Below are 18932 nucleotides of genomic sequence, written 5' to 3' on the forward strand. Positions count from 1 at the left end.
CAGGAATGCATTGGTTTTAACCAAACTGCTGGGACACAACTCTCTCTTGAACCTACTACAGAGAAGAACGTTAGTATTGCAATATTTAATAAAAAAAAAGTAAATGATTTACTACAAGCAAATAAAATTTGTTTCAGAAAAATATATATACATATTTCAGACTGGCTCACTACATTACCAAGTACATTATTGTAACAACTAAAAGTTTTAAAAAATTATAAAATGAGCAATTTTCTAGAAAAACTGTTTTTAATATTTTTAAGAGTTTTTTATTAGAGCTGATTTTTAAAAATATATATTTTCTGAAATAATATCAAATTAGAGAATAAAATGTCCATCTTACAGTCTGATGATGTGTAAAGTATTTGCTCAGTAAGACTTTGCCAGTGTCTCAGCTCTTGTGGTCTTAGCTTCACTGAAGCATGAAGCCTGGTCCATTGCTAATAACCCAGAGTCTGTGCAGTATGTTAACATCATCGTTCACACGTGAGCCTGAACACAAACACTGATTGTTACTTTTCAGAAAACAGGAGTCGTGTTCACTTTGTCTGACGTTTGCGTTTTTTGTGAACTAATCCATTTAAACATCAAAGTCAGAAACGAACCAGTCGAGGGAGCTTTAGACAAGCAATTCCCTTGTTTTGTGGCGTAAAATTACTGTTTTGGTCAATGGAGTCTGGCATGTAATGGCTTCACTTCCTTGACAGAAAGAAGATGAAAATGTTCTAAATATAGCGTCCACTTAAACTGATATTGATTCTTTGTGCATCTACAGCAGTAGTTTTTGTGCTCGCGCCGGCTCGGCTGGTGTACCGTGAGCTACTGCAGGTTACTTATGCCCATTACTGAAACTCAGAACAGTTCAGAACATTTATGCTCCACAAAACTGTTGTTGCAAATTCATACAAGCGTCAAACAAGATTGCAATTGCATCAGAGAATGAGTGCATACTTCTGTGACCCACCAGTATAGTGATCAGACCGTGTCGCTCATTGGCTTAAAACGTTGTATTTCTCTAATAATCTCTGTATTTAAATGTTCGGGAACATTTTAAAGTTTTAAAGCAGATACATTTAAGTATCTGCTCTTCAGAAAGTAGTCAAACCTGCACATCCAGGCTTGGAAATGTGACAATTTGGCAAAAGGTGCAGCTGAAAGAAAAGTTTTTGATACTTCCACATAAATACTTTGGAATAATGCTTTAAAGAAATCAAAATCAAACTAAAACAGAGTTCGCTCTAACCTACGTTGTTTGGAAAGCAAAGGTAATTTTGCACACACTGTTATTATGAGTGAGTCATGGAAAGATTTTAAAAACAGACTATGATGAAACTTTAATTGCTTTTAAAAGACTTTGTGTTGAGCTCAGTCTGGGTTACGTTTTACATCAGGTAGTTATTTGTGCGCAATCATTCATTAAGCAGCCTAATGTTTTGGGGGCACTGTTCAAATCTTTTCATTATATGGTGAAAATAAGCCACAGACTCCTTCCATGCGGAGAGCTGACGTTTGACATGCAACCAGCTTACAAAGACATAATATCGCATGGCTTATGTCTTTTCCTTTGAAGGAGGTCGTTCTCATCAGCACATGTGAAGAACATTTCAGTATTTGATGGATTCAACTAATTAAAATGACAATTTCTATTCATCCATCTCATTTACAACCCCTCACACTGCATCAACAGGGAGATCTATTGCATCAAATCAAGTGCTAATGATTCCTCCTCAAACTTAATCAACAAATGATAGGACTGTGTTACACTGAGTAGCCAACTGTGCACAGAAGGAACCAGTCGCACAAAATGCAATATTATGAAGTCATTAAGGTCATGAAAACTGCTGCGCAGCCAACCATGCACAGCACAATACTGCAGTGCATCTGCATTTTTCTTTGAGAATATTGGAATCATAGGCTTCTTTTTCTTTTTCTTCTTTCACGCCCTTAATTTGAAGGCTTATAAAATGTAATGAATGTTCCTTTCACTTGATGACTCCATCCAGAGACATGCAAGTCATAATACATGAAACAAATATGTTTGTTTCATGTATTCACAAATATGTTTTGGTCATCCACTGTTTAAAAAGGGTGTATGCAACACTTGGTGCCTGCATTCTTTCAACAGCCAGCAGGGGGCGACTCCTCAGAAAGAGGTCTGAGTCTATCAAAGCCGGTGAGAAAACAAGCCTATTATTTATGTCCTTGGTGAACACTTTCCTGATTCGTTTATGGTCTCAATCTTCAGCTTCAAGTCTTACTGACTACAGCATGATGTTCATTTTGTGCATGATGTCCCACTGATACTCAAACAGATGATCTGTGTGTGTGTTTATTATTCTCTGTTTGTTGCAAAAAGATGATGATGTCCAAAAATCATTAGTCAAGGTTTAAAATAGGACATTGCAGAAGAATGGCTATTAAAACCATCCTGATGATACACAGAAGTGCACACAGTATGGAACGAAGAGGCCATGGTGCTGTTTGTTTTTACCCTGTAACTTTCCTCATAAAGCTTTGACTGATGCTCCATCAATCACCGTAACGACACCCGTGCCACTCATTCGACTGTGGCCTACAACTGAACCCTAAAATAAACATATCACATTAATTTTGATGTGAAATAAAATACTGTAAATTTGTTAGCTGGCAAGATCGTGAGTTCCTTCATCGAGAGCGCCGGTTGATTCCAGCAGCATGTAAAATGACTTTTGTGTATTTCAGTGGTAATTTGGGGGAATTAAAGGGTTTCCATTTCTGACACAAACTCCATGAATCAGGTTTAAATGGTTTTAATATGGTTTCATTAAAAATCTGAGAAAATCTCAATTCTTTGTGAGCAATTAATGATTCTCATTTTCTCCGGAGTGCTCACACTGGAAGGTAATTACTGACACAGCTCGCTGATGAATTCCTATCTGCAAATTATAAAGGAAAATTATAAAATGTGCTCATTGCAGCCATAAAGCAAATAGCCTTGATAATGAACCTGTTGTCGAGAAACACTGCCCTCCACGGAGCTCCTCCTCTGCCTCGGAGACCTCCGAAGCATCAGCCTGCCCCTGCCTGGCCTAAATGTAGACCATGTCTCCTGACATACATGAACAGGGTCTTTGTGCTGCTGTAAGAGCTGTGAGTAAATGCGCTGGTTGTTTCACAGAAATATACAGAGAAAGTGACTTGTTAGAGCAGCTTTGATCATAAGATTTGCGAGTTCGATGCACGGAGATCTGCAGATCTGAAAAGACTATTGCTGAGCTCAACTTTACGGCCTGGCTGGCCTCACACGCTTGACTCTGTAATACAGTGACTGTAAATTGACACGTGTAAAAATGTTGTATACTTTCAGAAGAGGGTTCGTGACAGCAGTGTCATGTGACTGGAATAATTCTGTTTCATTTGGTGAGGTGACAAGATATGGCATTATAGTCATTTATATGTGGAAGCATCACCTCCTTTGCACCCCCTGCCTTGTGGGAAACACTGTACAATGTTGCTTATTGTCCCCAAGCATCCAAAAACATACCATGAAACTCTTTAGATTTACAAATAGATCGATGAAGATCTCCAAAGCCATAGTTCGTACAGCATATTGTGCAGTGATGTTTAGTAATTTTTCTGATGCTGTTACTGTAGCTGCCTCATTTCCCTTTATGACTGGACTGATACAGAATTCCAAATGTTCCTACTTAACCTTTCACCTCTACATCCTTTGTCCTTCTCAGATCTAATGCTGTGCTGATTACACATGTATGACTGGGTTCAATAGGATTCTAAAGGAAGAACAACATAACCATTATCAAATTAAGTGGAGTCTGCTCCGTGCATGCAGAACATTATTTAGTCTCCAAACCCCACTACGACCCCTCTGCAAATGAAATGCTTTTAATAATGTTGACCTTTTATGTTCTTCCTAGACATTAGTGCAGAGTGGGACAAATATACTGCAGAAAGTACCTGGGGCTAAATATAGGTGTAGACTAAAGACCGCTTTTTACTGGAGGACCTTGTTTAGGGATGTTTTAGTGGGAGACAAAAGGAGACTTTTTCTGGGGTAGATACATCTAAGTGGCCATGAAAAAGTCCGGAGTCGTTTGTGAGGCTAAGACATGTTCTGGCTAAATTCAGAGCAACATCTTTTTAAATGACTACAACCTTTAGTCTTCTAATCTCAAATCTAACAGCTAACCCAAGCAGCAACCATCTCAGTTCCTCCCATAGTTGTTGTTTTTTAATGGCTCGTTTGGAGTTGCTGCTTTGGTCAACCACTAAATCATAATGTCGCCTTTTCAGTTGAAACATGAGGTAGAGGTTTGAGCTTGTGCTTCTACAGCACAAGCTTTTATGTCTGTCTTAACCATGATCTCTACGAGCATGCTTCCTTAGCTGTGATCAGAACAATTATACGTTTTTATAAGTGCTTTTACGTAAAGCTCTTTTTACAGGATACTTGTCAGATTATATTGATAGCGACTGAGTTTAGTCTGTTCCTTCCCATTCCATGCAAGGCCACCTGGGTTGGCTGGAAGACTGTTTACTTAGCCTGGCAGGGCGAAGGACACTGTCTCAGCTGAACTCTGGACACACACACACATATACACTGATACGCACTCATCCCCCCTCCCTTTCCAAACGCCTTCGACGCTTATTCCCTTCCGATGCTGACGGTGGATCAAGGAGACCAGCGCACGCAGGCCCGGATGTGTCTACATCGGCTGTCTCTCACCTTTACCCCCCTGCTGCTTGTCATGTGTTTCTTTGGTGTATTAAGAGTTTTTTCATGTGCAGAGGTGTTTTTTCTGTTCTCAAACTGATCTCCCTGTTGGAGCTCAGTCTGGGGGGAGTTATTTTTTTCTTCTTATCTTTCCTCATGTGGTGCATTTTCCATTGTTATACCTCTCTGACCCGTCTTCCCCATGTGATGTTTGTGTAATGTATGTATGGTCGGAGGGTAAGATGGCGCCGCCATTGCGTGCAATAGGTCGGCAGCCTTATGAAATTTCCCCTTCTGGGACTAATAAAGGTAAATCAAATCAAATATGATTATTGCCTTTAAATGCACAACGTAGGGCTGTGCGATACGACCAAAATCTCATATCCTGATATAAGACATCTATCGTCCGATAACGATGTAAATCACAAAAATGTAACATTTTCTGTAAATTCTGTGAATCTCGACTTGTGTGAAGTGTTTCCAGCTGTCATGTAGCTGGAGTCGAGTGTTTTAACCGATGCATGAAACGATACATTTTAGACATAAGTTGTAACGGCGCCGTTTTCTTTGTATTTATTACACGGCTGCTGCGGGGAAAAGCCTGTTCTAACATTTGAGTCCAAGGTTTATTTTTTAGCACCTGGCGGCTCTTTTTTACTTCTCATCAGTAAATAATCTGCTCTTTCATGTGATTCAGTTTATTTTGAAAAGTCTCAACAGGATCTTGAGCTTTATTGTGAAAGGTTTAGCTGGAACATAAACAAGCGGACACGCGAAGGTGTTACCGTCGTTGTTGCTAAGGACAACGCATAAAAACAGGCGCTTGTCCGTCCATAGTGTGGTTATATTACATATAAGAGAAAGAGAGAACTTGAATACAGCCACTACAGTGACCATCAGAACAATGAGAAAATAAACAGGTTTATAAACAAAAACTGTTTATTTAGCGACACCACGAAACAAACGATAGCGTAAAATGAAACGATAGACGTTTTTATATCGACATCAGATATATATCGTTATACCGAACAGCCCTAGCACAACGTCTTTCTATATTTTTGCTCATTGGGTGTCTTTAGATTGTTTGGGTTTATATCTGTGGTAATCCAGGTTTTACCTCAGAAAAAGTGCCTTCAAATGAGTATTGATCTGACTTTGAGCTATATGATTAAAAATGGATTTCTCAAGACACATTTATTATTCACAAATAGGATCATTAAGAAAAAGGTTAGAGTTCTGTTGATGCTGTAACAAATGTCAAACTTTATCACTTCTACTGGATACTTTTATGCAGGCCTTTGATAGTAAATGCACCAGCCAAGCAAAACAGATGTTTGTAAAAGTTTTATAAGGTGTGAATAAGTTCACCAGTCTAAGAGAGACAGAAAGGGCCCAGGCCTTTTCTCTCACACAATCTCTCGATCCCTTTCTCACTTTCTTTCCTTTTGTTTTCCTTTGATTTGGCCTCAGGTAGAGTCGAGCTGGTTGACATTCAACACACAATAGTCCTGTGAGGAATGGTGTTTGTTAAAGGCAGCTGAAAAGAGAACGTCATGCTGCATGAAACCGCAAGGCAAACTCAAGAGTGAGGTCAGGTTGTAGGGCTGGATTTTTGTTACATGGATGCCAGAGTGATGCTTGCAGTTTGTTTTTCTATTTTTTTATTTTACTTTAGCTTGAATACGCAAAAAACCCAGAAAGTGGAGATGGAGATTGGGCATGGGAAGAAGTCATTCACTCTTTCTTTTAAATTGCGTCCTCTGCCAACATCACTGCTCTATTTTGCACTTTCTGACCACCATCAAAGTTCATTTTAATGGTACTTGGAAATGAAATGTTGTTTTTCAACTCTCGCTGCAAATAAGGACTTTTAGTTTTACTTATTATAAATTTATTACATGCTGACAGCGGCCACAACAATTCTGGTATGCAACCAGATTTGTTTTTGCAATCCTTCCTGCTATTAAACAAAATGCATGTTTAAGGAAATTCCCACATTTAAGAGTTAATAAAACCTTTTTCCTTATTTTCTGTTATATATAAACTATTACATGCTCATATTAAACATTAAAGTCAGCGTATGTACAAACAATCCCTCCAACTCAAAATCACAGGCTTCACTGCTCTAATGCTTTTTTTTAATAGTTTTTTATACTCTTGACTTTATGGTTTAATATAAAGAGGAAATCCCTGACATGGGCATCGCAGACAAAGGAGGCCCATCCACCTCCTGTTCAAATCTTCTGTTTACCAGTGGATCAGGAGAAAGCTGGTTTAAACAGGTGGACATCAGTAACAACTGGGCCCCATGAAGTTTATTGTATGCGGAGCTAAAAAATAACAGAATAGTCCTACTTTAAAAATGCCCTTCAAACGCAGGAAAGGGTACAGGGTGTCAGCTTTCTGTGTGACGCTTTCATAATGTGAAATATGAAATCATGTATCAAAGCTTTTCAAAGGGCTTTTTCAACTGAGCAATGATGCTGTATGTCAGTCACATAACACATTTCCATTTGAAAGCTGTCTGTGCACACTTCCTGTCAGCTAATGGATATTAGCTGACAGTAAAACTGTGAACATGTAGGCACAGCTATGAGCTATGTGGACTCACTCTCTGTGTGAGAAGGAAGCACCAGTCTGGCCAGCAGCAGGAGATGAAGAGCTGCCCTGGTGAGAGGCGACAGACGTCTAAATCTAAGGTCCATGGTCCCACTGCTGGTAAACTCTCCTCTGGTGCTGATGCTGCTGTTAGATGGCTATGACCTCACAGGTTCATAGATGGACACCTGCGACGAGAGAAGACAAACCAATGTTAAAGTCAGAGGTTCAGTACATCAGTGTACTTGAGTGTGTTGTCGTGCGCTTGTGGCGAAAGTGTTTTATGTTCTTTATAATACAACCCCAGTTAATAGAGTCAGACACACTTGCAGAGCACACACGCAAGTCCTAATGCTAATTAAACATCTGAAGGTAATGAAGTCTGCCAGGTTAACTTGGAAATGTACTAAGAAGCAACATTTTTCTTCTATTGTGAAATTTTGAGCTTGAGCAAATTGAAGCCTCAGTTTCTTAGTGTTGGCTGACAAGAGTATCGCCTCATTGCGTGTCCGACCGCTGTAGGCATCAAGGTTTGACATGCTGTGTGTTCAAAGATGCTCTTTCGAATGCCTCGGTTGTAATAAACAGTTATTGAGTGACTGTTGCCTTTTTTGGCTCATTTTTCAGCTCATGCTCTCAAACCCCGAGAAAGCTGTGCTGCAAAAATCCCAGTAGATGAGATGTTTCTGATAGACCAGCCTGTCTGGCACCAACAACCATCCAGTGTGCAAAGTTACTTAACTCATCTTGATGCCGTTTTCCCGAAGGAAAACGCAGCGTTTTGAAAACACTCTTGAAAACGAACACATTTCAAAACGGAGCTGTCCCGTCGCAGTGTGGACACTCGAAAACGTAGACTTTCCAAAGCAATGACGCATTTTAGTCATGTGATGCAGTCATGTGACCAAATAAGCAAAGATAGCGGAGGGCATTAAACAGCAGCTGTTTTGTTTGACAGCCCTACTAAAGATTAACATCAGTCTGTAGATGCTCCTGAGAGCTTTTCTTCAAATTCTTTAATTCTCACTCGCTTTTGGACCTTTGTACTTTTGTGTTACTCGCAGCAACAACTCCGCCTCATTGTTGGTGCATTTAACAAACTCGGTGCTTTTCCTCAACATTTTGCCGCGACGTTTCAAAGAGCCGGAAAGCAAGTAAGCGACAGACAGAAATGAAGCAGGTCGAATCTTCTTGCGCAGGACTGGAACGTAAGTGTTTTCGGCCGTTTCAATGTGGACGCACAACTCTGTGAAAACGAATGAAAACGATAGTGTGGATGCGGAGCGTTTTCAGACGAAAACGCAGTTTTCAAATCTATCCGGGCTGGTGTGGACGCAGTCTGAGTTTAAGGCTTTGGTTCCAGTGCCAAGTAAGGTGTCTGTGGGACATGCTGAAAACATCAATAAATCACACCTACGACACATCTGTCTCACACACTGGTTGACCAGTTAATCAGAAACTCCAGTCAACAGGAAACACCAGCATCTGCTCTGGATATGGTTCACTGAAAGGTCAGTCACAGAGAAGCTGGTCAGTCATTATATTTCACTCTGTAATCGGGGATGTCAGAGTAAGAACAAGAGAACAAAGAGATGATTCTCATGCTTCCTCGGTTATTTTCCCAAATCTGCTACAATCAACTGGCGAAAACACTAAAAGTCAGCTTTGCTACGAGCTGCCAACACTTCGCCGAGTCACCAGCATACTGGAGGTCATTGCTCTAAGCAGAGATGCCACTAACTCCAGTTCTCCCAGCAAAGACACAAACAAGTTACGAAGCCGCCACAGAGACATCATCTCTCCAGCACATCCTGGTCTGCCCTGATGTCTCTTTCCATTTGGACATGGCAGAAACATATCACCTTGTTTCCATCAGTAAAAATAGTAACATCGATCAATCAGTAAAATCAAAGGTTTAATTCAACTCCTCGTTTTGGAGCAGCAACTTAAAGCTGTGGCCTCAGATTTGGGTGCTAATTCTCGTCCCCGCTGTATCAAACTATATCAACTATAAACCACCCCAGTGTGACGTTAAGGTCACTGCTCACATAACCCAGAGGGAGCACATCATTCACAAGCCTGGAAATTCTGTCCATAAAAGTTAGAACTGGTGACAAAGACCAGGCCTGCGGGAGCTCAGCTCCCACTGGAAACAAGTTCATGTAACAACGGAATTTCATATTAATGGCTGTATAAATTTTAACATGTGGCTGCACTCGCCAATCACTTAAGATTAATAAATATCAAACTCTCTGTATCTAGAAACTGAGCCTGACTCACAGGTGGGACCTGCAGCCCTCGCTTAGACATCTGAGAGATGTCTAAGATAAGTGTCTACGGATTCCCTCAGCAAAAGAAATATCTATTTAAAAATGATTCGTTCAACATCATGTTGTCACACTGAAATGTCAGCTTTCATTTTTACAATTCTTGTCCTTCAGCCACCTGAGCAGCCCTTTGTACTGGATGTCTCTGAGCTCTTGCACTATTGCAACATGTAACAATCATCATTACAAGTAAAATAACTCACCTGGAGGATTCAACGTTGTATGTTTCTAATATGGTTCAAGCATATTGCCAAATATAGTGAATGAGGGAAACAGCATTGCAAACTTCCTCCTCCAGGATGTAGACAGAACCACACCTCTCTGAAACAGTTTCAACAGAAACTCTCATGTCACTGCAGGACCGTTGTATTTAAGTGGGTAAACTCAAGCTATTTGTATATTAATAAACTGGCAACTAAATATATTTGTGCACACACGGTCTACTGGCATGGATAGTTTGTCTGCATGATGCACCAGTACACATGCTCTACTGCAAAGACTGTCATTGTGTTGATTTTTGCTTTGTGTTTCCTTTCGTTACTTTTCCCGTTGTATGTTCTACAATAAAAAAACAAAACCAAAAGATAAAGCAACACAACACTGTGGCGCTTGTAGCCCATGAGAGCCATAGCAGCAAGACTGGGACAAATAGTTCTTATAGAAATGACAGTTAAATCAATCAATCAGCTGCACAGCAGCTGAAACAGGGTTAATATGTCTTTGCTTAACAAGCAGGCAGGAAACAGTGGGGTCCTCGGCCGCATCAAACAGGAAGCTACAGTGATATATGATAAATGTAATGCCAGTAGAATTAACCTACATTATGACAGTACTTGAGATAGAATGAGGCCAGCCTGTGCAATTATAAGTAATTCTCTCCACAGGTGAACCTGCTATTTTAGAGTCTTCCACGAAACACAGTAGCTTGTTTGTTACTGCGTTTCTTGTGGCGTCCACGGATTCCACAAGACTACAGAAATGCATTCATGACAAGTACAGCACAACTCCATTTTTCCACCTTCACCGCACATCAACATCAAACGTGAGCTCCAATAGAACAGCGAGGTCGTGCAACCACCGTATGCCCCAGCACACATTAAAATCAGACTGGGAGAGAGAGGAGTGGTCACAGTGTAGCTTCCTTTGAATTTCCTCATTCTTGAATGATAAAGCGAAACATGAATCCCCATCAGCATCTCTATCCATGCAGATGCACACGGTACTCTGTCAAAACTACTCGACAGCTGAAAACTTTCTCTTTTGGAGGAAAAGAAACCTCACAAAGCTCTGATTGTTTCCATCAGCTTGACTGAAAAACCCTCTTCCACTGTTTACTGTAAAAGTTGAACAATTACAGAAAGTCTCACAGAAACAATTCAGAGAAAGTTTGGAGACAATTTCAAACATCTTTGACGCATCATTAAGTGTGCTGTGACAGGAAGGCAGGGAGGAGGCTAAGTGCTGGATTTCTAGTGCTTCTGGAGCAGCATTACTACTGTCTGCCAATAGCACTGTAGAGACAGTTGCAACACTTTCATGTGCACTCAGCCGTCTCACAAATCACAACACGCCCATTCTGCAGCAACTCACACCTCAGCTTACCAATCACAGTGACCTCTTAAGCTCTAGTGTATCTGATTTGTTTACTTTTCAATATTTAAGCATATCTGTGATAGAAGGTCGAAACAAGAAACTTTTTTATTCAAAATCAAATATCAATTATATCACCAATGACATATCTGGAAGCCCCACTGTGCACCTCACAGCTCCTGTTTTACTCTTTTGTGGGGTTTCCACAGCCCCCCTATGCCTGTGTAGATCTTCTTGAGCAGCAGTTTTGTTGTGTGAATGGTGACATGTCCAGGATATAGCCTGTCTCCTGCTCAAAGTCAAATAGGGCTGGCCTCAGCTGCCCCACATCCCAGGATTAGATAACCATTTAAGAAAATTATGGATGTGTTGGATGGATCCATCCATTTTGTTGCTGCAAAATAATGCGATGAGTATGTGTCGATTAATGAAAGGCACACAGCCGGGTCCATGGTGACATGAAAAGCACACAGGAACTTGAAGAAGTTTTACAATAACCATCACAAGCCGGGTTTATCATCCAGAGTCTGAGTCCATTTGCATAGTTCTGAGAGTACACAGTAGGACAATGAGAGTTTCACCAATGCAAAGTGCTCATAATACACTGGGTTAGCAATAAAATGCATTTAAATGAGATCTATGACTTAAAAATAGAGTGTTTTTTAAAAATAAATTTTCTACTGAAGGACACAAAGCCCTGTTTGTATGTGTGTTTGGTCGTCTGACACCACGTATGTTTAACGAAAGAAAGAGACTTTTTGTTCATTGACGTATGAACACAGAAACATGTGTGTGGCTGAGTGATGAATTACCGAGCAGTTGACAGAAGTATACTAGCGTCTGTACAAGCTCCATTTCAGCTTAAGATAGAAAGAAGACGAAACAAGAAAAACAGATCTCAAGAAAAGAGCCAATGAAAAAAGTCAGATTTAAAGAGTTTGCACTCTGTGTTTGCTGTCGACTGTCTGTGAAGAGACTGCATTTCCTATCCAGCAGAGCCGCCTAAAAGAGTCTTTACATTATTTATGTGCAGCCTTCTACAATCTAGAATAGCTCATAGCTGAGAAAAACTCTCAGAAATTTGAAACTTTATTCCTGAAAATGATACAGTGACAACAAATCAGAAAAACATAACCTCTCAGGAATCCAGCTTCTCGAAGATTAGAAGAGAACTTTGTAGTGCCTCCTCATGCAGCAGCTGTCAACATAAGCACAGGTGAGTCTTCATGCCAGTGTCCAAAAAATGACTGAGCTAACAAGCTTTCCATGCAAGGAACACTAGCGTGTTGCTATTTTTTGACTGAAATAACACTCTGCACACCCTGACCACTTGATTTCATTTATTACTACATGTCTCATTTTGACAGTTATGCTTCATATGATTTCATTAAGGTTTCTCGTTTTTTCCCATTTAAAATAATCTATTAATCTGGTTATTTTGTGCAACAGAAGAATACGTGTGCTTGCATCTGAGGTTGTGCTCACACTCATAACCTAAAGAGAATTCTCTGCTTAATCTGGAGCATTGCTAAGCTGTTCTGGGTCACTCACACTACCCTCTCTAAAGCCACAACACTCCTCTCCGGTCCTCGTCAGTGACCAGCAGTTGCAAACCTGTCACGGTCTGCGGAGGCAGACCGTGCGGGAATGTGTGTGGTGGACCCAGGTGCGAACACAGGCAAGGATGCAGGAGTGGATTTAAACAAAAACGAGCCGTTTATTGTGGCTGATGAAAGGAACAAAACAGAGTGAAGGCAGCATAAGAGTAACAGTTCAAACAGAAACCTAAACTGGACATAAACTAAGGAAACGCTATGGCTAGAGATACGGAACACAGGGGTGGTAACACAGACGACGCGACACAGACTGTATGAAACACAGAGACTAAATACACATGAGGGATGATCAGGGGAAGTGGATGCACACGGGGAACACAGGTGACACTGATAATCATAACAAGACACGGCAGGAGTGAATGTAACACTGATGGGAGATGGGCAAAGTAAAACAGGAAGTACACAGAGGTTCAAACAGGAGGAGAGAAAGCACAGGGAGAACGCAGACATAACGGGCTGGGGAAAACATAGAATAAACACAAAGAGAGACGAGGGCTCAAATACACAGAGGGGCACACAGGGGGTAAGAATCACGAAGGGAAAACACATAAGGAACAACGTAACAGATCAACCCAGGAAGCATGGCCTAAATAAAGAACAAAATATAAAAATACATGAAACTAAGAATACTGGGCCCACATGGCCCAGGACCATGACAAAACCAGCTTGTAAATGCAGGGAACTCTTCATCAGGGCAGAGCCTGATTTTTCTCTCATGGCCGGGAGTAAACGCCAAAAACAAAAAAAGACAAAAGACAGCAAATATGGGACTTGGATTAATCATGTGGGCACAAACATCACTGCAGATGAATTATTATGTTCTTCTGAATCTGTTTGCTAACAAGTGCAGGATAGTACAGCTTGTTGTAACTCAGGTAAGGGAATTCGAAAGAAATTCATCTTTATGCTGATGACAGCGTCTGGATATGTTGCTCTGCAGAGTTTCTCACTTGTCTGTTTTCTTTTGCCTCACACATGTAGCTAAGGTAAGTCTGTTTAATACCAATAGCAGGGCCTCGGGGGGTTAAAGAAAACATCTGATTTCTAAAGCAACACAAAAACAAGCTAAGACATCCCAAAGAATTCAGTGCGATTGTATAACAGCAGAGAGATGATTCACTGTTGTTGAGTGATGCTAAATTCTAGACGACCATTAGCAGAAATATTTGTTTTACAGGGAGTGCCTGGAGGGCTGCATTACTTTCATATTTCTAATTCATTGTGAGCACTGCAGCAGCACTGAGGTAGGCTATGGTACCAGGCAGACCTTCTGCACACAGCTGGGCTGAATGCGTTTCCCCAAATCTGACCGATAACAACACCGGGGTCAGAAAAAAAGCTGAACCAAAGGATTGCAGATACAGAGCCGAGAGATATGGATTTCATGGAAAAGCAAGAAATATAAAGCACAAAAGGTCAAAAATAAGGGCTATGATGAGGAAGAACCTTTCTGATTGAACCAGGATGGGTAAGGCGTGATTGTTTTTCATTGCACACGTTAAAACAGAAACACTGGAGCCTTAAATAAAGGTAGCAATGCTGAAGTTAACGTAATGCACTGTGTGGGGTGCCTAGATGATGCAGGTGAGAATAATTAGTCCCACTCAAATCTAGCTAGGCAACAGTGCCTGATGATTATTAATGGGTACATGTGGTTATACTTATGTTTTAGAAGGAACAAAGCGAAATGACACAAATGGACTTTAAAGATGCTCGCCATCTATCTTGGCACCTTCACTATGGAACAGCACGCTCAGTTAAATGGCTTAAATTTAATTTGAAAGCCTGTTTTTTAACCTGGTTGATGTTGAAGATATTTTGTTGAGGCATACTCAGCAGATCCTGTGTTTACTTTTTCATTTAATGTAAAATTTAATGCATCCTTTATAATTAACATGTGGGTCAGCACTGCAGAGGTCTTCGTCCAGTGAGGGGTGGGAAGCCCGTCAGTCACTATCTCTGGTTCTCTTACAAGGTCACTTTCCTCTTCAGCTAGTGTGCAGGTCTTTGTCTTACTGTGTAAAAAGCTCTGAGATGATGGTTCATAAATAAAAGAGTTATTGACATGTTTTGACTCCCCGAGAGCCATTGGATCGCTTTCCTTCAGCAACAACAACAGCAAGTCTTGCTATGGTGCTGGTTGAGGAATTAACTGCATTTTTGCCCCGGACTACTTATACGTACCTTTTGGCGGTTTGTATAACAGATTATGCAGATAGTAGTGTACTAGTGTAACACAATGTCTGGCTTCACTGTGGAGATGGTGCATACTGGATACACTATTGGTAGCCATTCAGTAAAAAGGACTGGATGTTACAGTCCCTGATAATGCATTGCTTTAAATGGAGAAATGTTGAGGGATGGCTGTTACGAGGAAAGGCAGCCCAGACACTTTACCAGTTTGGGACACATCGTCAGTAGTGGACCTGTGTCGGGTGTTTCAGCCATTATCACTAGACACCCTCATCCAAGGAGGCCCTGCCAGGGTTGATCAGGCCCTGGAGTGTGTCCTTTCCAAACCACAGCTGCAGATTTATTGGGGAAGGTAGCACACCATACATGATGAAACTTCGTCTATTAAACTCCATTCCCCAGATTTTCTCTTTTCTACACTCTCCCAATTCATCCAGCGACCCTGTTTGGCCAGCGCCACGGCTCTGGCATGTCTGGCTGTTTCCTCCTGTCGTCGCACCTCCTCCACCACCATTTTTCAACGTTCAGTTACAGATGCCTGTTGCCACTGATGTTACTGCGCCAAGACCAAATCCTCCTCTTCCCTGTTGGACGTGACCCACCACACCACAATGCCGAAGAGCGGATTTCGCCTGTAGCACAAATGTGGCTGTGGTCCACTTCCTCCTTTGGGTAATAACCCAAACTGGAAGCACCAGAGCTTCAGTTTTCCTGGGAGTGCAGTGTTGTTAATCCGCTTGAGGTCATCAGCCAAGTTCTGCCTTAGTTGTTCTAGTTGCCATGTATCATGGAGGTCTGCATTATACCACCGTCCCAGGCTCTTTATGGGCTTCTGTAATACTGTTGGAATTGGTTCTCCACTGATATAGAATTGCTCGGCTGTCAGCTTTCCTTTTACGATGGAGATGTTGCAAGATTTACTTGGCTTAAACTCCATCCTTGCCCATTGTTTTCCAGGAGCTTCTGTAGGAATCGCCTAGTACATGGTTTTGTTGTTGTAATGATGGTCATGTCGTCCATGTAGGCCCAAATGGGAGGAAGACGAAGGCCACTCTTGAGTCACCTCCCACTACCCACCAGGATGCCCTCAGGACCAACTCCATTGCCATGATAAATGCCAGAGCAGAAATCTCCAATTTCCAGGTGCTCCCAGGCTGTGGCGGCATTCTCAGCTGTCACACAAAACTGTAAATCCTGAAAGTACGTCTTGACCAGTCCTGTGATGTGGTTTGGTACGCTGAAATAGTTGAAGGCCATCCACAACATCTCGTGCGGAACTGACCCAAAGGTGTTGGCAAGGTGTAAAAAAACCACCCTTTGTTCTTTCTTGGCAGTTTGAATCTGGTGCCAGATGATGCTGGCATGCTCCAGACATCCCGAGAAGCTCCGCATGCCGGCCTTCTGCACGATGTGTCAATACAGGGTGGACCATTTATATGGATACACCGTAATAACATGGGAATGGTTGGTGATATTCAAGTCCTGTTTGTGGCACATTAGTATATGTGAGGGGGCAAACTCCTCAAGATGGGTGGTGACCATGGTGACCGTTTAGAAGTCGGCCATCTTGGATACAACTTTTGTTTTTTCAATAGGAAGAGGGCCATGTGACACATCAAACTTATTGGTAATGTCACAAGAAAAACAATGGTGTGCTTGGTTTCAACATAACTTTATTCTTTCATGAGTTATTTACAAGTTTCTCTTTGTTCACAGCCATCGACATGTCGAAGAGGTTAACACGTGAGGAGCGGATCGAAATTGTGTTGATATCTGGTGAACGCAGTAACCGGGTCATTGCAGCAGATTTCAATGCAACCTGCCGAGTCAAACCACCGGTTATAACTCGGCAGGTGTTGAGCAGTCGAAGACAGTTTCACGACTGTGCTGGTCCTCCAGGTAAGGTCACGTTCATGACTGCAGAGCATGTGTGAACACACCTTAACTCACTGGACTCTTGAATGTTTTTGGTTTCTACTTATCAGCGTCCTGAGCATCACACTGTACACATTTATTGAAAATGTTGATTGGATTGGATCAAGCTGTCACTCAGTGTGTTGACAGTCCAGTTAATTTAACAGAGCGCCATCACTCAAAGCTGCTACGACTCCCACATTTACATAAAACCAGGTTATTTTTTCATTGATTATGTTTACTTGTAAAGGCGTCACGTAGGACAGCTCATAACAGTAACCCATTTAAAATATGCGAGGTTCCTTAAACAACACGTGAACCTTTAACACAACTTTGACTCTCTTACAAAACTTGAAGTTTTAAAGTTATATTGGCGAGTGATCAAATCCTTTGTTTCCACTGCATAAAGCACGTGTTGCTTGGACACCACAAAAACACAAAACACATGACTTACAACCACGTTTGATAACCTGTTTCGCTTGTTATGAACTAATGACATGAGCGCTGATATGAACAGCACATATGGGAGTTATGGAAATATGATTAATTTTGCTCAGGTGTATTGGATTTTTTGAAGCAACCCCAGTGGATCCACAGACCACACTGAGACCAGCACTCCTGGTGAGATCTGACAAGAGAAGGTCACGACTTGCTGTACAGGAATGAGGGTGCTCCTCAATCACAATGTGAGCCAGTGGTTTACTGGCAGCCCCATATTCCCCAGACAGGCAGCCACATACAGGGCCATGTATCCCCTTCATCAGGAAGAGAGGAGTGGCATCTATCACCATCAGGCCTGTCAGGGGGAGAGCAGCAGGGTGGCACAGAGTCAGCCTGCCACAGCTATAGGGACCAGTAACCACACACGATCACACTACATCCCGTCATGTTCTTAAAGAGGCCGTATGGCATTCTAGACATGAGTGCACAACATCATATGTTCATTCATAATTAGAAAAAAGGGAAAATTAAACAGCTCAGCTGTATTAAATCTATTGCAGCTCTATGAAATGGGTTTTTTAAGGTTTTTGATATTTTTGTAATAGTAAGTCCTAGCTCCAGGAGCTCAGCTTTCAGAAGCCCACAGTGAAAATATGAAAATAAGTTTGCTGCTTAGAGTTCACATCTGCCGAACCCATCGAAGAGGACGGCTGTGTGACAAAAGGAAGAGAGACTGCAACCAGATTTTCTCATGTTTGTAGGCTGCTATAGGTAGCATTTAAAGAAAATATAAGAAGAATGTACATTAATAATTTTGATCAATAGGTGGATCCTAACATATAAAAAGCTAGCAAAAAACCTTCATTATTGTTTGCAAGTAACAACAAGAACAATGGAAATAACTGAGCTCTGCACTGACAGCAGGATAGACCTGACAATGTAGAAAAGTATGCTGGAAGGCATGATAGCAGGGCCACTACCTGCAACCTTCTAACCTCAAAGGGAATCTAATCCAATTTTAATGCACTTCTAATACTTTCACCAGCAGAGCCAACAGACGCAGGATTCCTTAAAGGCTTACTTTGTGATAAAGAAACAATCCCCTTTCTCCAGGAGAGCTGGAAGTGTCACACAACCAGATGGAGAAAAAACAACAAAAAAGACAAACTCGTTCATTTTATTCATGTGGGGAAGTGAAGATGTCAAGAAAATATCAAGCAAAAATAAATGTGCTGATTATAAATCTTTCATGGCTTCTCCTGTGAAGAACAAAAGCAAGAGATTTTAGGAAAGCTCTCGAAAAAGCCTCAAGTTTCAATACTTGATTAGACGTTGTTTAAAGTGATGATACAAAAACCATAATGTCACAAATAGAAAGGCGGTGAGCAGTGAATTGTTTGGGCTCAAAGTTTCCTGTCTGTGGTTTGGATGAAGGTGAATTCAAAATGAAGTTTGAAGTAACTTAATAAAGAGAAACCAAATAAAAGTTCAGGGGCAGTCTAGACTTCCTAAATCTCTTTAGGACCCCTCCTGCCACTGGCC

At 41.3% G+C, this 18932-nt stretch overlaps 1 long non-coding RNA gene across 2 annotated transcripts in view; it reads right to left on the reverse strand.

The window, feature by feature from the left end:
• LOC102196923 (uncharacterized) overlaps positions 1-18932 on the reverse strand; it is a 138096-nt gene that overhangs the window by 23871 nt on the left and 95293 nt on the right. For both annotated transcript variants that reach the window (XR_311783.1, XR_311784.1), the window contains one exon: positions 7323-7497. This is a non-coding gene — a long non-coding RNA (uncharacterized LOC102196923). The remainder of the gene's footprint in view (positions 1-7322; positions 7498-18932) is intronic.

Source organism: Pundamilia nyererei, unplaced genomic scaffold, assembly GCF_000239375.1.
Source record: "Pundamilia nyererei isolate P.nyererei 1_Seehausen unplaced genomic scaffold, PunNye1.0 scaffold00061, whole genome shotgun sequence".
In the NCBI taxonomy this organism is placed as follows: Eukaryota; Metazoa; Chordata; class Actinopteri; order Cichliformes; family Cichlidae; genus Pundamilia; species Pundamilia nyererei.